Source organism: Podarcis vaucheri (genome assembly GCF_965113315.1).
Source record: "Podarcis vaucheri genome assembly, chromosome: 4".
Classification (NCBI taxonomy): domain Eukaryota; kingdom Metazoa; phylum Chordata; class Lepidosauria; order Squamata; family Lacertidae; genus Podarcis; species Podarcis vaucheri.
Window position 1 is genome coordinate 32,100,503 of NC_138762.1, and position 22,772 is coordinate 32,123,274.

Genomic DNA, 22,772 nt, shown 5'->3' on the forward strand with positions numbered 1-22,772 from the left:
ACACACAATCTTTGTGCTGTAGCAGCCAATGGAAACAGAGGAGAAGCAGGAGTCTAGAAGTTTTGCCTGCCATTTGCTCATGTTCACAGGGAAGCAAACTGCTACCAGAAACCAGGTGGGTCAGAATTAAGTGGCTAATAACAAAGTCTTCATTAGGGTGTTGGAAGTCTGAGGACATAATGTAATATAAGTCTGCTTGATCAGGCCAATGGTCCCTCTAGCTCAGCATCCTTTCTCACAGTGACCAAGGAGATGCCTGTGGGGAACTGGCAAGCAGGACAAGAGGGCAAGAGCACTCTGCCTACCCATGATTCCCAGCAGCTGGTATTCCGAGGCATATGACCCCTGACCATTGTCATTATGGCTAGTAGACATTGATTGCCTTGCTCTCCAGCATATGTGCCAGCTCCTAGGGGGTGAGGCAGTTTTAGCCACCCCAGTGGTATTTTTGAGGGTGCCAGGCCCCCTCAATGCTCAGAAGGCATTCGGCTCTGCCCCTGGCACCTCACGATACTGTGTTGGGCCCCCTCTATCAACTTGAGAAGATGGTGCCTCAGCTCTCCATGGATTTGTCCATTGAGAGCTGAGGCACCATCTTTTAAAGCCTTTAAGCCTCTTTTAAAGCCATCCAAGTTGGTGGCCATTGCTGCCTCCTGTGGGAGGTAGTTCCCAAGTTTAACCATGTGCTGCCTGAAGAAGTAGCTTTTTTTTTATTTGTCCTGAATCTTTCAACATTCCCCTTCATTGGATATTGATGAAGTGTTATGAGGGATGGAGAAAAACCTTTCTCTATCTGCTTTCTTCATACCATGCATTAACTTCCATCATGTCACCTCTGACTTGCTTTTTCTCTAACCTAAAAAGTCCCTTTTCCACATAGGGATGTTGATCTATCCCCTTGGCCATTTCGGTTGCCCTCTTCTGGATCTTTTCCAACTCTACAATATGCTCTTTGACCAGAACCGTCTGTGCTGTTCTAAATGCAAATCCTTGGCAGTGGTGTCACTGTTGCTTACTGGGAGGGAGAGGGGAAAGGGTCAGGTGATGGGGAGGTAGTGGCTGCCTAGTCTAAATGTTGGGAGCACTGGATTGGATCCACTGGTGCACCTGCTGTTAGGATGCTGTTGGCGGCTCCCAGCTGGTTGCCCAGGAAAGTATAAGACGAGGAAAAGTTTCTTACAGTCCTTTTCTATATCAGTCTTTACAGAGAGAGGCTATAGAACCCAGCCTCTTGGATAATGGCAGTGTCCCAATTGAATTTCCACCCCCCACCCGTCTCTCCCACTTCCTCATTTGTCATTCTCATCATCTTTCCCACAGGTACTGCTAAGCGTTCTCTGTTTTGAGCTCTTTGCTCTCCTACTTTTAAGGCTCACTGGGTTCTGGGAGATGGAGGGTCTGGAATACTTTCTAATGACAACGTGTCAGCCAGGTGTTGCTTTGGCTCTCCCATGATTTCCCAACTTTCCCCCTCATCTGCCTCTGAGCTGTGACTTCGCTCAAACCACTGTTGTAAATCTATATGGTCTTCCTCTTTCTCCTTCCTGGAAGGGTCAGGAAGGGGAGGCGGTCTCCACCATTCCTCCTGTGCCCAGTCCCTGATACCTGCACAGTTCTGAGCTCCCTGCTACCATGGTCCTCACCCTCTCCCTTCTGGTAAACGGCATTGATGCTGCTGCTGAGGACTTAATATTATGGCTGTGTCTCAAGTGGCTCCTGTCTGAAAGTCAATGAGCGTGTACAGAGTGCCTGTCTCAGACTACTCAATAACCACAATGTATTGCATACAAACTAGGGAGCAGAGTTTCAAAGTTGGAGCTGGGAGTCTTCCAGGCTGCAGGGTCATTAGTTAAACTTATGGAACTCTTCAATGCAAGGTAAAGCCAAATGTGGAGGCCAAATACTTATCACAACTTTAAGAAATTCTGGACAGTTGTGTGGCACTTCTGAACATTCATTAAGCGGGTTTAAAAATGTATAAACTATAGCAGCCCGTGTGTCTGAGAGCATAAATCTAAGCGCTGACTGACTGAAGTTGGATAGAAACTTCCACTGCAAGCTTATTAGCACATAATTGTCTGTTATGGGTGTTTTATGTCTTCCACTGATGCATCTGCTAGACGCTACTGTCAGAGATGGGTTATTGCTCTAGATAGATTATTGCTTTGATCCAGTATGTAAATTACTATATTCTATGGCAATCTCATGCTCTTCCTCCTATTTCTGCCTCTGCTGCTGACCTTCCTGTCGTGATGCATAACAGTAGGATGACAACATGGCTATTTCCCACTTCATTTTTGCCCTTAATGCTTAATCTAATCTATCAGGAATTGCTCAGAAACAGTCAGTAGTGATTTTGCCCTCCTTCTGTTCTGAACTGAAAGAAGCTCAGTGTATTATTTCTGCTATACTTTGGGAGGCTCATTCAAATAACCCAAGTACCTATGTCTGGCCACAAGTTGCAATGGAAATAGTTGAAAACACACTAGGACAAGGGCCCCCATTCTGTGGTTCCTGGAAGAATACAACTTATTTGTGGATTTCTGGCTGAAGATGAGAGACGGCATATCAATCACATTCACTATCTAGCATTCACTCTGCTGGAAACCCAGCTAGATGGACAGGGTATAAATAAAATCATCATTATTATTATTATTGCTTTTTATTTCTTAGATTGATTTTTAATGTAATAGAATTTGGGTTTCAAATTGTAATACAAATATAAGAAATAAAAGAAGCAATATAAAGACAGTTAAAAGTCATATAGCATCTATGCTACAATCAGGAAAACAACAACAGTAAGTGGTCCACCAAGACTACAGTTGTCATTGTCAAGTGGCCCATGAGGGAAAACAGTTGGGAACCAGTGCATTAGATGAAGGAGGGAGGAGGAAGTCAATCACCAGCTCCGCAACTTGGCTTCCTGGAGGCATCTGGTCCTTAACCTCAGATCATTCAGATGCCACAACCTGGCCTAGTCCCAGGATGCAGAAGCTGTTGCCCCCAGTTGTTGCTGGAGTACAACTTCCATCATCCCTGACCTTTGGCCATGCTGACCAAGATCAATAAAAGGACCAATATAAACAGCAATAAACACTGGTTGGTAAAAAGAATCCACATTTCAAAGCCTCTTTTGAACACTACAGTTTTGAAAATAGGTCTAAGAGGAGGCAGGGGTGATTCCTGCTGGATCTCTCCCAGCTAGGAGTTCCATAGGGCAGGGTCTGCTGTCCTGGAGGCACAGTCCCTGGTAATGACCAACCAAACCTCAAGGGCACGGGGGACCCATCAGACGATCTGCATGATCAAGGTGAAGCCTAAGGAACTACCGGTATGTGGTCCTTAAGATACTTAGGACCCCATTTGCTTAGAGTTTTGTGAACTAACCTTTAGCAATCTGGCAGCTAGAGCACCTGTGTCAGCAGAGGGATAACATGTTGCCAGCATCCTGCTCTAGCAAGCAGTAGGGCTGCTGCATTCTGCTGCTTACTCCTGAATTATAAGGCGAGAAATCCCTTCTCTTTGACGTACTTAAAGTATTGGGCTATTGGGCTGCATATTTTTAACATTCTTATCTTCCTCGCAGCTTTTATTCAATCTTATGCCTGCTGTTTCTTTCCACCCTTCAGGTTCCGTTCATTGTGCTACACTTGAGGTGAGGCATGCAATGAATGGTAAATATAGCACTTAACTGCTGTTTGCAAGTTATTCATTTACAATGCCGCTATTTAACTGTTACGGTGGTAGAGCACATGCGCTGCATGCAAAAAAGTCCCTGGTTCAATCACTAGACCTAGGAAAGACTGAACCGATGCCCAACAGCCTGTTCAAGGCAGCTTCAAGGCAGACAAAAGCAGAGAAGGAGGAAGTGGAGCAGGGACGCTGTGGGGAGATGCCTGGAAATAAGTGGTGTTCCTTGGAGCAGGGATATTGGCTGGGTTCATCCCCGAGAAGCCCTGGGCCTGAGATTCCTCAGCACTTGGATGAGACAGTGGTAAACAAAGCTTTTATTCTTGATTAGCATATCCTCCAAGTGTCCTGATTTTCCAGCGATGGTCCTGGAATGACAAAAGCTGCCCCAGCTTCTGTGATTTGATCCCTATTTCCGCCACCAAGGCCGGGGAGGAGGATAAGCCAGTGCTTGTCCCGAGAGGTGGAAGCGAGGGAGAATCCCATGACCTTTCCATGGCGGCGGCTGCTGCTGGCCTCCTCACCCTTGGACAGCTTGTGGTGTAGTGGTTAAGAGCAGTAGACTCGTAATCTGCTGAACCGGGTTTGCTTCCCCACTTCTCCACATGCAGCTGCTGGGTGACCTTGGGCTAGTCACACTTCTCTGAAGTCTCTCAGCCCCACTCACCTCGCAGAGTGTTTGTTGTGGGGGAGGAAGGGAAAGGAGAATGTCAGCCGCTTTGAGACTCCTTTGGGTAGTGATAAAGCGGGAAATCAAATCCAAACTCTTCTTCTTTTGGTGAGGAGGAAGAGAGGCTGCTGCCACTGAGGCCCAAATCCACTTGATGTGCTGGCTCTGAGAGAAGGCAGGGCTGCCATGGGTGGGAAGAAAGGGGGAGTGGAGCGCAAGGAGTCTTGTTTTTTAATAATAATAATAATAATAATAATAATAATAATAATAATAATGCTTTGTTCACCCATGTGTAATCTTGCCCCTTTCTGAAATTTATTTATTGTTGTGTGTTTTTCTTTTCTGTATATTTAACCAAAGAATGAAATAAAATAAAATAAGGATTAAGGGGTTTTCTCAAGACAGTGGAGGGCATGTGTACTGTGTCTCATTGGTGCAGTGGTGGGGGATCTGTGGGGGGCTCAAGGAGGGCCAGTTGGGTGGGGGGGAGTGAGAAATGCCCCTATTTTCACTGGAGGAATGTTGGAGGGTAAGGATTAGGCCTGGATTAGGCACAGCATATTCACAAACCTCTCCAACCAAGCCACCCATCTGAATCAGGTCTCCAGGAGCTGGCCTCCTGGGTCATAGCTGTTTCTCTTATAGGGGCTGTATGCCAGATCCTTAGTTGATGATGCATATATTACACCTCCGGCATTGACAATCCTGAGCTAGAAGGAGCAATATGATGACTCAATACAAGGCAATCCTCTGGCCTCTCACCCCTGCTCAGTTGCCTAAGATTGATTCATTAGGTGTCTCATGGCGATTCACAGATGCTTGTTCATCGGATCAGAGCTGCAATATCCAATGATGACTTGCCAGAGTCAAGAAGCCATTACTGGAGAGACACTACAAACAGAGGTATCATATGGCTTCTCATCAGTTCAAACACAGGCCTTTCCAGTGGAGGTAATTCACACATCCAGTTGTAAATCATCAAGTGACAGTTTTAAGTTGATGAGACATTGAGTGATATATGCATGTGCGAATCAGCTCTGACAAATGTCGGATGTATACTTGGTTCTCTCTCTCTCTCTCTCTCTCTCTCTCTCTCTCTCTCTCCAGCTCATTATTTAAAAATCTGCTTTCTCTTTCTTGACTTGGGCCTACTATGCCAAATTTGAAAATGCCTGGATGCTAAATGCTCCTTTGAATCATGATTATTGGCTATTCAAAGTTCCTGCTGTAAAATTGGTCACCAAAGTGGCTCCGTGTTCAAACTGCTGCCTGAATGAGTAAGCCTTTGTTAATTACTTCTGCCAGGCACTAATTTAGTTTCATAATAAATGGTTCTCAGCTGTTGGCCTGAAATTTACTTTCCATTAACTTTGTTTGTATTGCAAGTGTTTGAAGTGCTAAAACTTTTTTTTTCTATTTAGGCCACTATATATTGGAAGTGACTAAACTATTTACACCGGCATATAACCTTGTTCTTTGCTTAGCTGTAATTCAGTAGCTTTTCATGCTGTGATGAAGAGTTCAGCATAACTCCAAAGCCTGCACTCATTTGCAGTAATAGAGCATCAGGAAGAATTATCATGGACATTTGATTCCCTAATCTAATCAGTAATGTAATCCTAATAGCAACAATACTTAGTTCATAGTGTGTTCCCCTCTCTCCCAAAGCATTTGGTTTACATCAGTTCAATTATACTTGCAAGGTAGCATAATATTATTATCCTCATCTTATATGGGGAGAGATGAGGCTGAGGATTACATTAGGCAGCAATGCAAGAGATGTATAGATAGTCCTCCAACACTTAAAAAAAAAAAGGAATCAATGACTTCCAGATTCTGTTGAGGAATATCAGCAAAGGCTCACAATGCTTGAGGAATTAGTTCTTTGCAAATCTAGAATGAACTGTCCAGATCTGCATATTCTGAATGTAAGTGTGATTAGAATATGCATCTTTATCATTCCAATTTTCCATGTCTATTCTCTGATGTACTTCATTTTGTAATGTATGTGTTTAGGAACGCATGCTTTATGAGGTAATACTTCAAGGGAAGCGTAGTCAGAACAAACAGAGACCAAAAATAGACTGATATATCTATCCCAAGGAGAGAGCAGTTGGTTGACTGTTCTTCCTGATGCCTTTTGCCGGTTCAAATTTGCCTTACCCGAGCTGCATTACTCCCTGTAGGCATGTGGCTCTCGTACCTTTTTGCCCTCCCCCAAATTCATTTCTATGGATGGAGGGCATAGCCTTGCTTCTAGACCCCCACATTTCTCCCCCCAGTTCACTGGAGTCCCTAATGTAGGGGCTGGCTAAGCCGTTTCCCTATTTTTATGAATGGACTGCAGAGATGAATGTTCCACTTCATGACTTTATCCTCAGATCTACAGTATGTTCATGAGCTAGTTAAAATTAAACTTAGCTATCAAAATGCTAAACCTGATAGCTCATTTATCTTTCTGTCTCCCAACTCCATGTTACAATACAGCTGTGATTGATCTTGCGTCTTCAAGGTACTATATGGTATAAAAACTAAGAGAAGATTAATTAAAAGCCGTCGCATTCAGACAGGTTTTTAAATAAGTTTTAGATTTAAACAATATATCAGCTGAAGCAGAAAGACTCTAAGCCCCAGAGCCTATGACGCCAAAGTATATATATTTCTCTCTGTTTTGGGATATCTGGATATTCTTGCTCACGACTGGGCTAACTTCAAAGATATACAGAGTCAAATGTTCTGGACTAATGCAGGGAAATGTATATATTGACATTTAAAAATAATCTTCAGAGCAGGGGTGCCTCTAGAAGTGACTGGACTTGCCAACAGCCTCTGAGGGCTTATTTGTATTTCAGCTTACCATATATCAAGCCTGCCTAGTGGTAGGATCACAGGGCACATGAAATCATCTCAAAAATTATCCTCAACATTCCCCCCTCCCCATTAATGCTGCTGTCATATATACTCTGGATTTGTTAATTTTTTTTCTTGAGTGCCATGAGGGGAAAAGAAATAGCAACAGGATGGCAGTGGATTTCAGAAAGACTCGGATTTGCTTAAGGCATTTATTGGATGGGCCAATAAATGGGGGAGAAATTAATTCAGCTCACAGAGCACTTCTCCTCAGACCAATACAAAAAAAGGAATTAAACAATACAAGTCAATAAAAAGAGGGGGGGGGACAAAAAACAAAAAAACAAAACACACAATACATCAAAACCAAAAACAAAAGCAAACAAAAAATTTAAAAACAAATCCAATATTCCCAAATCTTTATCTTTCGTTATCTTGTTTCATCGACTTCCTCACACCTCCCTTTTTTGTATTCTAGTTATTAATTATCTCAGCAAATCCTTTCCATCTTCCACTATATTCTGTCATTAAATTGCCTTAATTTATTTTAACCTTATCTTACCATAAAAAGCCCTAAAGCTTAAAACTTAAAACTTATTTATACATAATTCCGTATAGCATTTCTACTAAAGCCAAATAGTTTCATTCCAACATTTTTTCTAACACTCATTAATTTTACAATAATTCTCTAAATGAATTTTTAAACTTTCTTCCAGTCTTCCTCCATCGTCTCTTCTTCCTGGTCTCGGGTTCTGTCAGTCCTTTCTATCCATTCCATCTAGTCCATCAACCTGGTGATCTTCTATCCGAGGCTCTTAAGTCTTTTCCATGTCCCTTCTGCAGATCTTCTTCATGTTTATACATGCACTTTACTTTGTCTTCTGCTGATCTTATTCTTAATTTCCTTCCTTTCTCACTGAGGAGTAGATCTCGGGGAGATTCCAACCTAACAATGTCTTTATCCCTTCTCGACAGGTCAGCCCATTCTCCATAGTCAGCACTGAAATCCAAAAGGTATCTAAAGGCATGTTTCAAAGTCCCTCCAAAGTTAAGGGCCCCCACAACTCCCCCTGCCCCAAAACCAGATCCCAGAAGTCAAAACATCCCTGCATAGGGGGATCTATCCAACTTCCCATCTCCAAACCAAACAGTACTCCATCTCTCCAAATCTGACTTTCTTCAGGTTCAGTCATCAAAAACAACAGCTTATGTTCCTGCAAGGCCGCGGCTCTCTCCATTTGTATTACTTGAGATTCAGCAACAACCTCCTCCTTTGTCTTCTGCACAACTTGCCCTGTCAAATCAGATTCCTGGGTTGGTTCCTGAGTGGTTTCTATATAGGTATTCACTGTCCAAAATTACTAACTGCAACAGTCATCAAATCCATCTTCTCATGTAGCTGTTCCAGTAAAGCGCTTGTCTTGCAAAAAGCAAGCACTAAGGCTTCTTCTGGGCACATTCTTGTTCAAGGTCAATGTCTGGTTCTCACGATCTTTAATCTCTACAGCTGTAGAATTCCCCAGATCGACTCCAGCAACAGTTTCACAAGCTCCCTCTAGAGGAAACAATTTCTGTTTGTATCCGTCTTTTTGAAAGCAAATCCAGCAACAAAATTACTTTTGTTTTTCAAATATTTTGTTCCTTTTAAATGCAAAAGGAAACATTGGAATCAATATGTTTCTCTTTTTTAACTATCTGTCAAGAAATGTTTTATTCACAGTCAATGAACTTCCCCAAAATGTCTGTCTCTGACACCCCGTTCCCAGGTTCAAGACGGTGGAAATTTATCTTTCTTTACTCTCTCTCCTGCAGGTTTAAACAGTCTAAGATTTCCCCCCTCTTCTCCTGCTTCCAAGGGGGGTTTGGTAGTTTTAACTGATGGAGATTTAGTCCTTTACAAATGACTTTCCAGACTTTAGCTTGCAATGTCTTTGCTTCAATCTATTTACAAAAGCGGAAGGCGGACTTCCTGTCTAGAACCTTCCCGCTTTGGTGCCAAATTAATATGTTTCATAGTCCAATTTTTTGTTCTACTCACAGGTAGTTGTTTAAAGTCCAATTGTCCACAGGAAAAAGTCAGCGCTCTCCAGCAACAGCAATGCGGCTTCACGCCATGAAAAGAGCAGTCGATTCGAAGCACCGCACCGCTCACCCCATATCGCTCCGGATCCCCGAAACCGGGTTTCCCCGCGAGTAGGGGAGGCGCAAAAGGTGCCAGCTGAATCCCACGTCCACAGGCTTCTCCCGCCTGTGGTTTTTGGTGGGTCTCCGCCTCGCCGTGGCGGTCCAGACCCTAATTTCCACGAAGTGGATTCCTCCCGGTCAGAGGAAATCCGCCATTGCCGGAGGCGCTAACCCGGAAGTCTCAAAATGCATATGAATTCTCATGCAGATTTTTATTTTATTTTATTTTCCCCCCAAACTGATCTTAACACTAGAAAAATGAGAAAGCAAGAGAAAATGAAACTGGTGGGTTTTGTCCCTCTCTAGAGTATTTGCATGGTGTGTTTGTATGGTTGGTATGCAGGTGGCAAACTCCATCTCATAAGTGATGTCAAGTGTGGCAATGGGTCTTCTTGTGGACACCCAACTGCTCAGATCTATGATTCTCATGACTTTCAATTCTTCTCACTCAGATAAAAAATGCAGATCACTACAGTTGGCCCAAGATATTTTGCTGCTTGAAATGAGGGGTGGTCCTCTCCTCCCATTCCAAGTGAATGGGGTTTCCAAGGTGAAACTCACGCTAGCAGTGGTGACAGGACAGCATCCTGTTTTTTTGTTTTTTTTTAATGATATTTGTCAGGGGTTCAGGAGCAGAGGCGAGGGCAAGGGAGGAAACAGAGAGCGAGGGGGAGGAGGCAGAAGAAAGGATGAGTGACGACGACGACCCGAGATCTCCGAGTCTGTCCAGTGAATCAGAAGATTCACAAAGAGGAGCACCAGTGGCAAGGGCAAGGGGGGAGACTAGGGGGACACCCCAGGAAGAAAGAGCCAGAGGGGACTCAGAGGGGAGCAGTTGGAGATCGGGACCTACGTCACCGCCAGAGAGTAGGGAAGAGGAAGAGCGCCTGGGAACTAGCGCTGGCAGCTCACAACAGGAGGGAGGGCACGAGTCAGGAGTGGCCACACCTTCATCGGGGAGCGAAGTGACGGTTAGACGGAAAGTGGAAGGTTGGGCGCGCGCGCCAAGTTCAAATGCACAGGAAGGTGGCGCAGTAGGCAGCCCGGAAAGAGAGCCAGGTCCTAAAGCCCGGCGCAAGGAGACAGGGGAGTCAGGGGGGTCAGCGTCAGAAGAATCCCGGAAGGGAGAGACCCAGGGGGGCAGAGGGACCCAGAGGAGAACTGTCAGGCGGAAAAGGTGGAGCAGGGCTAGGATATTAAGTTGGTGCACAAGGGGCGGAGACTCAGAAGGAGCTTCGCCGACCTAAGCATAAGGCGTAGGGTTGCACGCAGCAGCTCAAGAATGGAGACTGTAACTCAATAAAGACTTTTAATCAACAACCGCTGGCTAGCGTGATCCTCTGTGAGCTAGGATCTGGAAGTAACCCTGACAGTAAGCTCCTTCTCTTCAAATTGTGGACATCCACGACCTCGCGGAGAGGAGGGAAAGCGGGTGCCTACAAGAAAGCTCACGAACGGTAGACAATATGACGGCCGAACAGCAAATAACGGAACTCAGAGACGCGGTTTCACGACTGACTGCCGAGGCGGTGGCGTCCAGGAAGAGAGAGGAGGACGCAGCGGCCGCCTACAGGGATCTCCAGGTCAGGTTGGACGTGCTTACGAAGCAGGGGCAACAGACACCCAAATCAGAGGGGATTGGGTTGGGGAGACGCACAGGCAGTCTGGTCTCGCACTTCGATGGGAATTTGCAACAGTACCCCAATTTTAGAGCAGACGTAATGTGTGCACTACAACTACTGCACAAAGACTTTAGAGATGAACAAGAGAAAGTGGGGTTCATCATGTCCCATTTGCATGGAGACGCTAAAGCATGGCTGCGCAATTTGTGGAGGGATAAGGATCCTGCGCTCCAAAATGCGGACGCCTTTATTAAAGCGATGGATGGCTGTTTTTTTATCAAGCATTGACGTGGATCTTGCCCGAAGGGAGGTGCACGGACTAAGACAAGGGAGGGCCAGCGTACGGCAATATCATGCCCGCTTTTTCGCTTTGGTCAGTGCCCTGGAATGGGACAGAGATTCGGCTCCCGTCAGAGACCTTTTTTGGGAGGGCTTGAACAGCTCGGTGAAAGATGAGATTGCGAGGGGGGAGAGACCCCGGACCACGCAGGAGATCGTTCAGAGGGCGCTGGCGGTGGGAGTGCGGCTGGAAGAACGTCCGTGGAGCAGGGACGAAGGGCGCAGCGGGCGCGAACCAGCCAGGGGCTCCTCCTTCCTTCCCAGAGAAGCAGCGCGTGCGCAATCCACGCCCCCAACAGGGGGAGGGGTGGAACCGATGGAGGTTGGGAGTGCAAGGGCTCAGTCAGCAGCCAGAGCCCTAGCACCGGCAGCAGTGAAAGCGAAGCCTCCTAGAGGGAACAGGAAGTGTTACATCTGCGAGGATCCAGGCCATTTGGCGAAAGAGTGTCCCCGGAGGCTCCACAAGCACACTGCAGCCTCAGCAATGGTGACTGCAGCAACGCAGCAAGGAGAACCACAGCAGGGAAACGACGATGTCTGGCTGGAAGAGGAGGCACTGGGGCCCAGCCAGACGTGTCAGTGAAGCAGTCCCCAGAGATTTTACCGCCCATGGACCCCCTCCCGCCCAAGCCAGTAGTGAGGCTCACCGCATCGCTCCAGCTACCCAATGGAATCACCATGGACGTGCCAATCACCGTCGACTCGGGAAGCAATGCAGACTTCATAGGGCAGGACTTTGTCGACCGGCACGCTATACAGTTGCTGCCTGCCGCGCTGCCACTGCAGGTTGTCACGGTGGATGGCAGGGAGCTGTTAGGGGGGCAAGTGGTGAAGCAGACGCCACCTATGGTGCTGCGGCTTGGAAATCACAAGGAGATTATCAGCTTCAACGTCACTCAACTCTCAGACACGCCTATCGTATTGGGTATGAGTTGGCTGGACAGGCACAGCCCGACGCTGGCTTGGTACCAGAGGCAGCTGACCTTCGGTTCTTCCTTTTGTGCTGAACACTGCATCATGCCCCAGCAAGAAGGGGAGCAAGAGGAGTCACAGCTGCTGCTCGGCACGCTGCAAGCGATTCCCCACAAGTACGCAGAATTTTTGGAGGTTTTCTGCGAGAAGGAGGCAGACAAGCTACCCCCCCACAGACCATATGACTGCAAGATTGACCTGCTGCCGGGGGCGGCGCTGCCCAAAGGGAAGCTGTATTCCATGTCTGAAGACGAACTGCAGGAACTCAAGGAGTTCATTGATCATAATTTGAAACGCGGTTTCATCCGAGAGTCCCAGGCAGCGGGGGGCAGTCCTGTATTCTTTGTGAAGAAGCGAGACACGCCCCAGAAAAGGCTCGTGGTGGACTACCGCATTTTGAACAGTGTCACCAAGCCGTCAGACTTCCCCATGCCCCGAATCGACGACCTCCTCGCGAAAGTACGCAAGGGCAGCGTGTTCACCAAGTTGGACCTGCGAGGGGCGTACAACCTGATTCGCATGCGGGAAGGAGATGAGTGGAAGACAGCCATGTTCACACCCCTGGGCACCTACGAATATAGAGTTATGCCTTTTGGATTGCAAAATGGCTCCCACGTTTTTCAAGCTTTCATGCATCACGTGTTGGCGGGGCTCCTCTACAAGACGTGCGTCTGTTTCTTGGATGACATCCTGATCTTTTCGGAATCGCAGCAGGAGCATGACAGACACGTCAGGGAAGTGCTGAGCAGGCTCCAGCAACATAGGCTTTACGCCAAGCTGGAGAAGTGCCAATTTGACGTGACGGAGGTGGATTTCCTGGGATACAGGTTGTCTGACAAGGGGCTCGCCATGGACAGCGCCAAGGTTCGAGCGGTGTTGGATTGGAAAAGCCCACGCAACCGGAAGGAGGTCCAACGATTTGTCGGCTTCGCGAACTTCTATCGCAAGTTCATCAAAGGCTTCGCTATGCAGACTGCAGCCATTACAGACACGCTCAGTTCCAAGAAAAAGAAGTTCATCTGGACAGCGCAGGCGGAGCAGTCCTTTCAGGCACTCAAGCGTCTTTTCGCCTCGGAGGAACAGCTGCTTCATGTCGATCCTAGCAGGCCGATGAGAGTTGAAACAGACGCCTCGGACAGGGCCGTCGGAGCAGTCCTGCTGCAGAAGGACCCGCAGGGGGTTTGGAGGCCCGGAGCGTTTTACTCCAGGAAGCTCAGCAAGTCCGAACAGAATTACACCATCTGGGACAGGGAGTTGCTGGCTATTCATGCAGCGTTCAAAGCATGGAGGCACTTCCTGATTGGAGCCAAGCACACGGTGCAGGTCTGCACGGACCACAAGAATCTGGAGCACTGGCGCACGGCACAGTTCCTGAACCAGAGGCAGATACGTTGGGCTGAGTTCTTTGCGAATTTCGACTTCCGAATAGAGTATGTCCCGGGGGACACCAACATCATGGCGGACGCGCTATCCCGTAAGCCACAGTATCTGGAGGACGCCACGCCAGCGGCCGCCATGCACATCTTCGCGCCAACAGTGTGGGCGTGCGCTGCGGCGACAGTGGACCTGGAGGCGGTGCGACAAGCGTTGCAGAATGACTCTTTCGCGCAAGCAAAGATGGCTGAGATGCGAAGGGGCACGGCAGCGACCAACGGGTTCCAGCTGAGAGATGGATTGCTCATCCGCAAAGGGGCCATCTACGTGCCGGGAGACGAACTTCGCGCCAAGGTACTGCATCAGCTGCACGACGCGCCCACTGCCGGGCACTTTGGCAAGGAGAAGACGGTGGAATTAGTCGCCAGGGATTTCTGGTGGCCCGGAATGAGAGGGGAGGTCGCGGACTACGTGGCGAGGTGCGACACCTGCCAGAGGGCCAAACCAGTGCACAGACCGCCGGCCGGACTGTTGGAACCGCTGCAAACTCCGGTCGAGCCATGGGAGAGAGTCGCCCTGGACTTCGTCACGGATCTGCCCAGCTCGAGGGGCAAGACGGCCGTGCTGGTGGTGGTGGACTTGTTCTCCAAGATGGCGCATTTCATCCCGTGTGCGAAGGTGGCCACGGCGGAACAAACCGCCAAACTGTTCATAGACCACGTGTTCAAGGTTCACGGTCTGCCACGGTCTATTCTGTCCGACCGCGGGCGGCAGTTCATCTCGAACTTCTGGCAGAAGCTGATGGGCTTCCTAAACGTCAAGATCAACCTGGCGTCGGCGAGACACCCGCAGACCAACGGGCAAGCGGAGCGGGTCAATGCCATCATGCAGCAGTACCTGAGATGCTATGCGAATCAACAGCCTGCGACGTGGGTGGATTACCTGCCGCTCGCCGAGTTCGCCTACAACAACACGAAGCACGTGTCCACGGGGGTCACGCCGTTCTTCGCCAACAACGGGAGGCACCCCAGAACCTTCCCGGGACTGGAAAGACTGGTGGAGGGGGAGCCGCAGACAGCAGATGCGTTCGCGTCGGAGTTGCAAGAGGTTCACGATCAGCTGCGGCGGCACCTGGAGCTGGCCAAACACGCATACAAGGTGCAGGCAGACAAACACAGAAGGGTTGGCGAAGAGATCCAGGTGGGAGACTGGGTCTGGTTAGCAGCCCACGCAGTGCCGGCCAGGTCGTTGGCCAAGAAGAAACTAGGGCATAAGCAACTGGGGCCCTACCAAGTCGAAGAGCAGGTCAACCCGGTGGCTTTCAGGCTGGCGCTTCCGGAGGGTTCCAGAATGCATCCGGTGTTCCACGGATCGGTGCTCACTCCCTACAAGGCACCGCACAGGTTTCAGGAACCCGGCACGGCGCCGAGTCTGCTCCGAGAGGGAACCAGGCAACGGGGAGTGGCACAGGAGGTGCGCCTCAACGAAGTCACGGAGATTTTGGACTCCAGATGGGGGGAAGAGGGGGTAGAATACCTTCTCGCTAAGGAGGGCACCCCGGCCAATGCCAACAGCTGGGTGCCGGGCTACGCTCTAGATGAACCTCTGCTCAAGGAAGAGTTTCATGCCCTCTTTCCCCATAGGCCAATGCCGGCGGACTTTTTCGACGACTGGCTTTTCACGCCCACGCTTTCAGCCAGCACGTTCCGGGGGTTCGACTCGGATGAGGAACCGACATGAGACGCCCGTTCCCCGGAGGGGTCACCCTCGGGATCTGCCTCAGAACCCTCATATTGGTGGGATGATCGACCAGAGGAGCAGTGGCGCAGGAAGTGGCTGGAGGGTCCAGGACGAGCTACGCCTACAGAAGGAAGCGAGGGAGAGACCGACATGGACTTTTTCGGGGACAACCAGGGTCTCGAGCACGGCGGCACGGAGATGGAAGCAGAGGTGACCGTCGTTGACGAGAGCAGGGAGGAAGAACCGGGAGTCTGTGGATGGAGGCCGGCCACGGGAAGCGAACTGTACCCGACATTCGTCCCTTTGACACTGCAGCACCCAGTTCCCGCACCGGAGGGAGGGGAGGGGGGAAGGGGGGGCTTTGAGGGGGGGATGGATGTCAGGGGTTCAGGAGCAGAGGCGAGGGCAAGGGAGGAAACAGAGAGCGAGGGGGAGGAGGCAGAAGAAAGGATGAGTGACGACGACGACCCGAGATCTCCGAGTCTGTCCAGTGAATCAGAAGATTCACAAAGAGGAGCACCAGTGGCAAGGGCAAGGGGGGAGACTAGGGGGACACCCCAGGAAGAAAGAGCCAGAGGGGACTCAGAGGGGAGCAGTTGGAGATCGGGACCTACGTCACCGCCAGAGAGTAGGGAAGAGGAAGAGCGCCTGGGAACTAGCGCTGGCAGCTCACAACAGGAGGGAGGGCACGAGTCAGGAGTGGCCACACCTTCATCGGGGAGCGAAGTGACGGTTAGACGGAAAGTGGAAGGTTGGGCGCGCGCGCCAAGTTCAAATGCACAGGAAGGTGGCGCAGTAGGCAGCCCGGAAAGAGAGCCAGGTCCTAAAGCCCGGCGCAAGGAGACAGGGGAGTCAGGGGGGTCAGCGTCAGAAGAATCCCGGAAGGGAGAGACCCAGGGGGGCAGAGGGACCCAGAGGAGAACTGTCAGGCGGAAAAGGTGGAGCAGGGCTAGGATATTAAGTTGGTGCACAAGGGGCGGAGACTCAGAAGGAGCTTCGCCGACCTAAGCATAAGGCGTAGGGTTGCACGCAGCAGCTCAAGAATGGAGACTGTAACTCAATAAAGACTTTTAATCAACAACCGCTGGCTAGCGTGATCCTCTGTGAGCTAGGATCTGGAAGTAACCCTGACAATATTTATTAAAGGTTTAAAAATTACAGAAAGAAGAAAAAAGAATAACAGGAAAACAACAAAACAAATTACAATACAATAAAGAAAAAGCATAAAAAACAATACAGCAATACAACATGAAAACACACAATAACATTAAAACATACATCCAATGTTCCATAACTTTATCTTTCTTTTACTTGTTTCATCGACCTCCTCACATCTCCCTTCTCTGTGTTCCCGTTTCAAAATCTTATTCAGCAATACTTCACCTTCTCTCAAAACTTGTTTTAAATTATACGTTTCAGCTATTATGTCTCCGATTCTTCCCTTTATTATCAAATATTTAAGCTTGACATAATATTGTTCAAGTTTCACCTTTGTTCTTATAAACCAATTATTTTCAAAGTCTTTTCAGGTATGTCACTAATGCCATATTATCTTTATAACCTGCATCATTCTAACATTCATACAATTTACAGTATTTTTGCAAATAATCCTTAAATTTCTTCCAGTCCTCTTCCACTATCTCTTCTCCTAGGTCTCGGATTCTGCCAGTCATTTCTGCCAATTCCATGTAGTCTATCAGTTGCATCTGCCATTCTTCCAGGGTGGGCAAATCTTGTGTCTTCCAATGTTTTGCAATAAGTATCCTTGCTGCTGTGACTGCATACATAAAAAAAGTTCTGTCCTTCTTTAACACCATTTGGCCAACAATGCCCAAAAGAAAGGCCTCTGGTTTCTTAGGGAAGGTATATTTAAATACCTTTTTGAGTTCATTATAGATCATTTCCCAGAAAGCCTTAATCCTTGGGCATGTCCACCAAAGGTGAAAGAATGTTCCCTCAATTTCTTTACATTTCCAACACTTATTGTCAGGCAAATGGTATATTTTTGCAAGCTTGACTGGGGTCATGTACCACCTGTATATCATTTTCATAATATTTTCTTTCAGGGCATTACATGCCGTAAATTTCACACCGGTGGTCCATAACCGTTCCCAGTCAGCAAACATGATGTTATAACCAATGTCTTGCGCCCATTTTATCATAGCTGATTTAACCGTTTCATTCTGAGTGTTCCATTTTAACAGCAAGTTATACATTCTTGAAAGTACCTTAGTTTTTGGTTCTAACAGTTCTGTTTCTAATTTCGATTTTTCCACCTGGAAGCCTGTTTTTTTGTCCTTATTAAAAACCTCCCTAATCTGACCATAGTGTAACCAATCCCGCACTTTATCCTTCAGTTCCTCAAAACTCTGCAATCTCCATGTGTCTCCATCCTTTTCTACTATCTCCCAATATTTTGGCCAGTTGGCCTCCATATTGAGTTTTTTCTGAGCCTTAGCTTCCATTGGTGACAACCACCTTGGGGTCTTACTTTCTAGTAAATCTTTGTATCTTGTCCAGACATTAAACACTGCCTTCCTGACAATATGGTTCTTAAAAACTTTGTGAGCTTTAACCTTGTCGTACCACAAATATGCATGCCACCCAAATACATTGTTAAACCCTTCTAAATCCAAAATATCAGTATTCTCTAGAAGTAGCCAATCTTTCAACCAGCAGAAAGCTGCTGATTCATAATACAGTTTCATGTCTGGCAGGGCAAACCCCCCTCTTTCTTTAGCATCAGTTAATATTTTAAATTTTATTCTGGGCTTTTTACCCTGCCAGACAAACCTAGAGATATCTCTCTGCCACCTCTTGAAACATTCCATCTTATCCACAATCTGCAAGGTTTGAAACAAAAACAACATTTTTGGCAATACATTCATCTTTATAGCAGCAATTCAACCCAACAAGGAAAGCTTCAATTTTGACCAAATTTCTAAATCCTTTTTGATTTCTGACCAACATTTTTCGTAATTATCTTTAAATAAATTCAGATTTTTAGCCGTCATGTTAACCCCTAGATATTTCACCTTTTTAACCACATTTAACTCTGTCTCCTTCTGAAACCTTTCTTTTTCCAAAGTTGTCAATTTTTCCCCCAAAACCTTAGTTTTCTGCTTGTTTAATTTAAATCCTGCCACCCGACCAATTTCTTGAATCAGTTCTAACACCCTTTTCGTACTAGATTCTGGCTCCTGTAATGTCAAAACCAAGTCATCTGCAAAAGCCTTAAGTTTATACTGTTTGGCTCCGACCTGGATTCCTTCAACCAACCGGTCCCCTCTGATCATGTTCAGGAGCACCTACAGGACAGCATCCTGGATTGCAAGTGGGGCAGGAGGCTAGCTTAGGGAACACATGGCAGGTGTCATGACACACATGGCTCTGTTGTCCAATACATTGCAGCCACCCACTGTGGGCTTTCCTTAGCGGCAGGGCCAGTGCAGCATCTGCAGATGTGCTAATCATTGTGTTGATACAGGAAGATGGGGGACAGGATGTTTGTGCCTGATCTGGACCTGATGCTGTCACTTGACAGAAATGAGACTGGCTCATGCCCCTTCTCTGCCTTTGGAACATCCAATTTTGGGACTTCCCATGGGCAGGGATTCCACCAGTGGCCTTCCTTCACCCCGCACATCTGATGGCCTGCAGGAGGCTGTTTTAGCTAGAAAGCTGGGTGGTGGGACACCTTCCCTCATTCCAACTCGGTGTGAGGGTGGTGGTGGATTGCTGTTAAAAATCCAAAGACTTAAAACTAAGATGAATGCTGTGGGCATTCAATAGATATTATTTTACTTCCCTCCTCAAATCCATGAGAGAAGTACACAGGATGTGGTCCCAGAAGAAAGTTTGTCCCATATTCCCATCAACCAAATGTTTTTGGCTGATGATGCACGAAGTCTCATGGTAGAGCTTGCTTTGAATGTGTGTTGGAGAGCCTCTGTAAGGTCTTCCAGTGTTGCACATGATATTCATCAGTATGGCTTTTCCACACATGACTATCCTTGCTGGCCCGCTTAAGATTTCAATTGGGCAACAGATGCATGTCTGCAAGTCTGCAGAAATCTAGGACTGTTTGGTACACGTAGAAAATAAGGAGTTAAAAACAAACTATCTTACAACCATGACTATATAGCACAGTAAATTTTTTGTTTCAATAGTTATACAGGAAAAAGTAATCTGATTGGTGTAACAGCAGTGTGATGGGAACATTTCCCCCTTTTATATTGCTATTAGAGGCACAGAGGCTGGATCTTATATTGAATCTTGCTAACAATAACTGGGGGGGGGACCACTGTCTATGAATACTCCTGACTATGTCTGCTGAGCACATTTCAAACACAAGGAGTTGAAAAATAAAAATAAAATTGCAGGATTGTACAGGGGCTAACAAAATTCATTTCACTGAAAACTGTAGGGACAATTCTGCCCTCAGCCTGATCAGATTCTGCACAGCTGTATAAATGTGCAAGTTTTCTAGAAAAATCAAAATTTGTCAATTTTGTCAAATTAGACACTTTTCATGCTGTGTGATCTATTTCCTGACACCAGTAATTAACTCTTTATATTAGCTCACCAAGTTGCTTTTGTTCAGCACTTATCCTGACTCCCTAGTCTTGCCTCTAAACTAAAGGTTATCTGCCTGGGATATGTCAGGCACTGGTTGCTGATGATGTTTTGCCACATTGTAAATGGGATGTTCTCAGAACTAATTTGAATTTCAATCATACGGCAAAAAGGACATCTCCTTTCTGCCCTATTGTCACTTGACTCTACACAGGTGAATTAATGCCAGACTCATTTAATTTTCCTTGGCTGGGTTCCGATAACTCAAGGCACCCACACTGAGTAATCTCCCATGGCAGAAAAAAAGCAATCAGTGACTAAGGTTTTGGTGTGTTTTTTAGTGTCGTCTCTTAACCTTCAGTAAGCTGATGAGAGAGAGGAGTCCACCCCCTCGTGACAGAGTGAGTCATCACAGGACAACACATAGAGTTTCAACTGTACCTGGATCAGAAATACCATTAGCACACCAATAAAAACACCAAGGGTCCTACGTACATGAAATAAAAATAAAATAATGTTTTAGGCAGGAGAGTCAGGCATTCAGTGATTTTTGGCAAGTGGTGCTGTGGGTTAAACCACAGAGCCTAGGACTTGCTGATCAGAAGGTCAGCGGTTCAAATCCCCGCGACGGGGTGAGCTCCCATTGCTCGGTCCCAGCTCCTGTCCACCTAGCAGTTTGAAAGCACGTCAAAGTACAAGTAGATAAATAGGTACCGCTCCAGTGGGAAGGTAAACGGCATTTCCGTGCGCTGCTAGCCACATGACCCGGAAGCTGTACGCTGGCTCCCTTGGCCAATAAAGCGAGATGAGCGCCGCAACCCCAGAGTCGGTCACGACTGGACCAAATGGTCAGGGGTCCCTTTACCTTTACCTTTAAGTCAGATGTAAATGCATACCACGTTTTGGTGTTCTCCCTAGAGTAGGGTAGGAGTTAAGACAGGGGTCAGCAAACGTTTTCAGCAGGGGGCCAGTCCACTGTCCCTCAGACCTTGTGGGGGGGGGGGCTGGACTATATATTCTGGGGGGGGGGATGAACGAATTCCTATGTCCCACAAATATCCCAGAGATGCATTTTAAATAAAAGCACACATTCTACTCATGTAAAAACATGCTGATTCCAGGACTGTCCGCAGGCCAGATTTAGAAGGAGATTGGGCCAGATCCGGCACCCGGGCCTTAGTTTGCCTACCCATGAGTTAAGAGATGGTGAAGCATAGCAACTTTTGATGACCAGTCAACATGGTTTGCTATACCTGGACCAGAACGACAGCTAATACCCAGGGCTGCTGATCATGACATGAAGCATTCATTCTGACCGGCACATTTACACATGGTATCTAGTTTTGCACAAATGGAGAAGGAGTTAGTGGTTCAGTTAGGAGATAGCGGGGCATATCTGTTGTTCGCAAGCTGTGGACATATTTGCTAAATGTAGTCTTCAGAGGGAGGTAGCGTTCCAGGTAAAAGATACTGATATGGAACTAATTTCATCTACCAGCCCTCCTGGCAAAAGTATACCTTATCTAGTTCTTTGGGATGGGGGATGAACAAATGGTACACTTATGAGACCATGAAGTGTAGCAATTTTTAACAACCAGTTGACATTTTGCTACACCTGCCTCAGAGAGAAAAATAATGTTCGGATGAGAAAAAACTGGCATGGCTTCAAATTAGACCAGCACAAATGCACCCAATGTATTATTTACTGCTCTCCCGGAAAGGAGTGGTTCTGATAAACTATCCCAACATGCAGCTATTTTAACTATTTATTTTCATAGAATCATAGAATTGTAGAGTTGGAAGGGATCCCACTTCCTGCAGTGCAGGAATCCTGCCCACAGCTATCCCTGGGTGGGCTCGAACTGCCAACATTCTGGTTAACAGCCAGACACACTGACCCATCATACCTCTTTTATACACAATAGACCATGGGTAGGCAAACTAAGGCCCAGGGGTTGGATCTGGCCCAATCACCTTCTAAATCCGGCCCGCAGATGGTCCGGGAATCAGACTGTAGAATGTGTGCTTTTATTTAAAATGCCTATGATCTGGGGCATAGGAATTTGTTCACCCCCCAAAAAAAAAAATAATCCGGCCAGTGGACTGGCCCCCTGCTGAAAAAGTTTGCTGACCCCTGCAATAGACAGCCAGACAGCATAATGTTTTGGGTTCAACATACGTAGAAATTTCTGAAAAACCAGACTTGTAGAAGTGGTCTCTGCTCAATGGAAACCAGGATGAATGTGTCGTTTATGTAGGAACTTCCCAAAGTGTGCAACAAATATTCCGCTGCTTCTATACAAGAGGAGACAGAGTGTTCAAAGATGAGTTTGATTACAGCCAGTGCTACTTTTTCTTCAGGGGTACTCAAGGGTACGCAGTACCGGCACCTCTTTTGTCGTTGTTGTTAAAAAGTGTGACACTTACTGTAACAATTTCTTGGTGAGTACTGGCACTTATTTTTCTAGGGGGGCGGGGACACACTGATTACAGCTTTTGAATGGTCTCCAACGCCAATCCTATTGTAGAGTTCATTACAGTAGTCATTCCTTGAGGAGATCTCAAATAGTTGCTAGGATATAGGAAGCATGGATTCCTCCCTGACCCTTCTAATTTAATCTTTTGTATATGTGGATTAGTCTGGGCTCTGTGTGGCTCTTATTGTCACCAATTTGACTGATGGTGCTGGTCCAAAGAGGCACCTCAAGGTTTTTCACTGGATTTCACTTCCTTCTGCCCTTCCCTCATGCACATTA

General features: G+C 47.1%; 1 long non-coding RNA gene across 1 annotated transcript; it reads left to right on the top strand.

The window, feature by feature from the left end:
- Window positions 1–18: 18 nt before the first annotated feature.
- LOC309531869 lies at window positions 19–20,536 on the top strand. The gene is made up of 2 exons (XR_014219499.1): window positions 19–115; window positions 20,358–20,536. It is a non-coding gene; the product is annotated as an uncharacterized lncRNA (long non-coding RNA).
- Window positions 20,537–22,772: the final 2,236 nt, after the last annotated feature.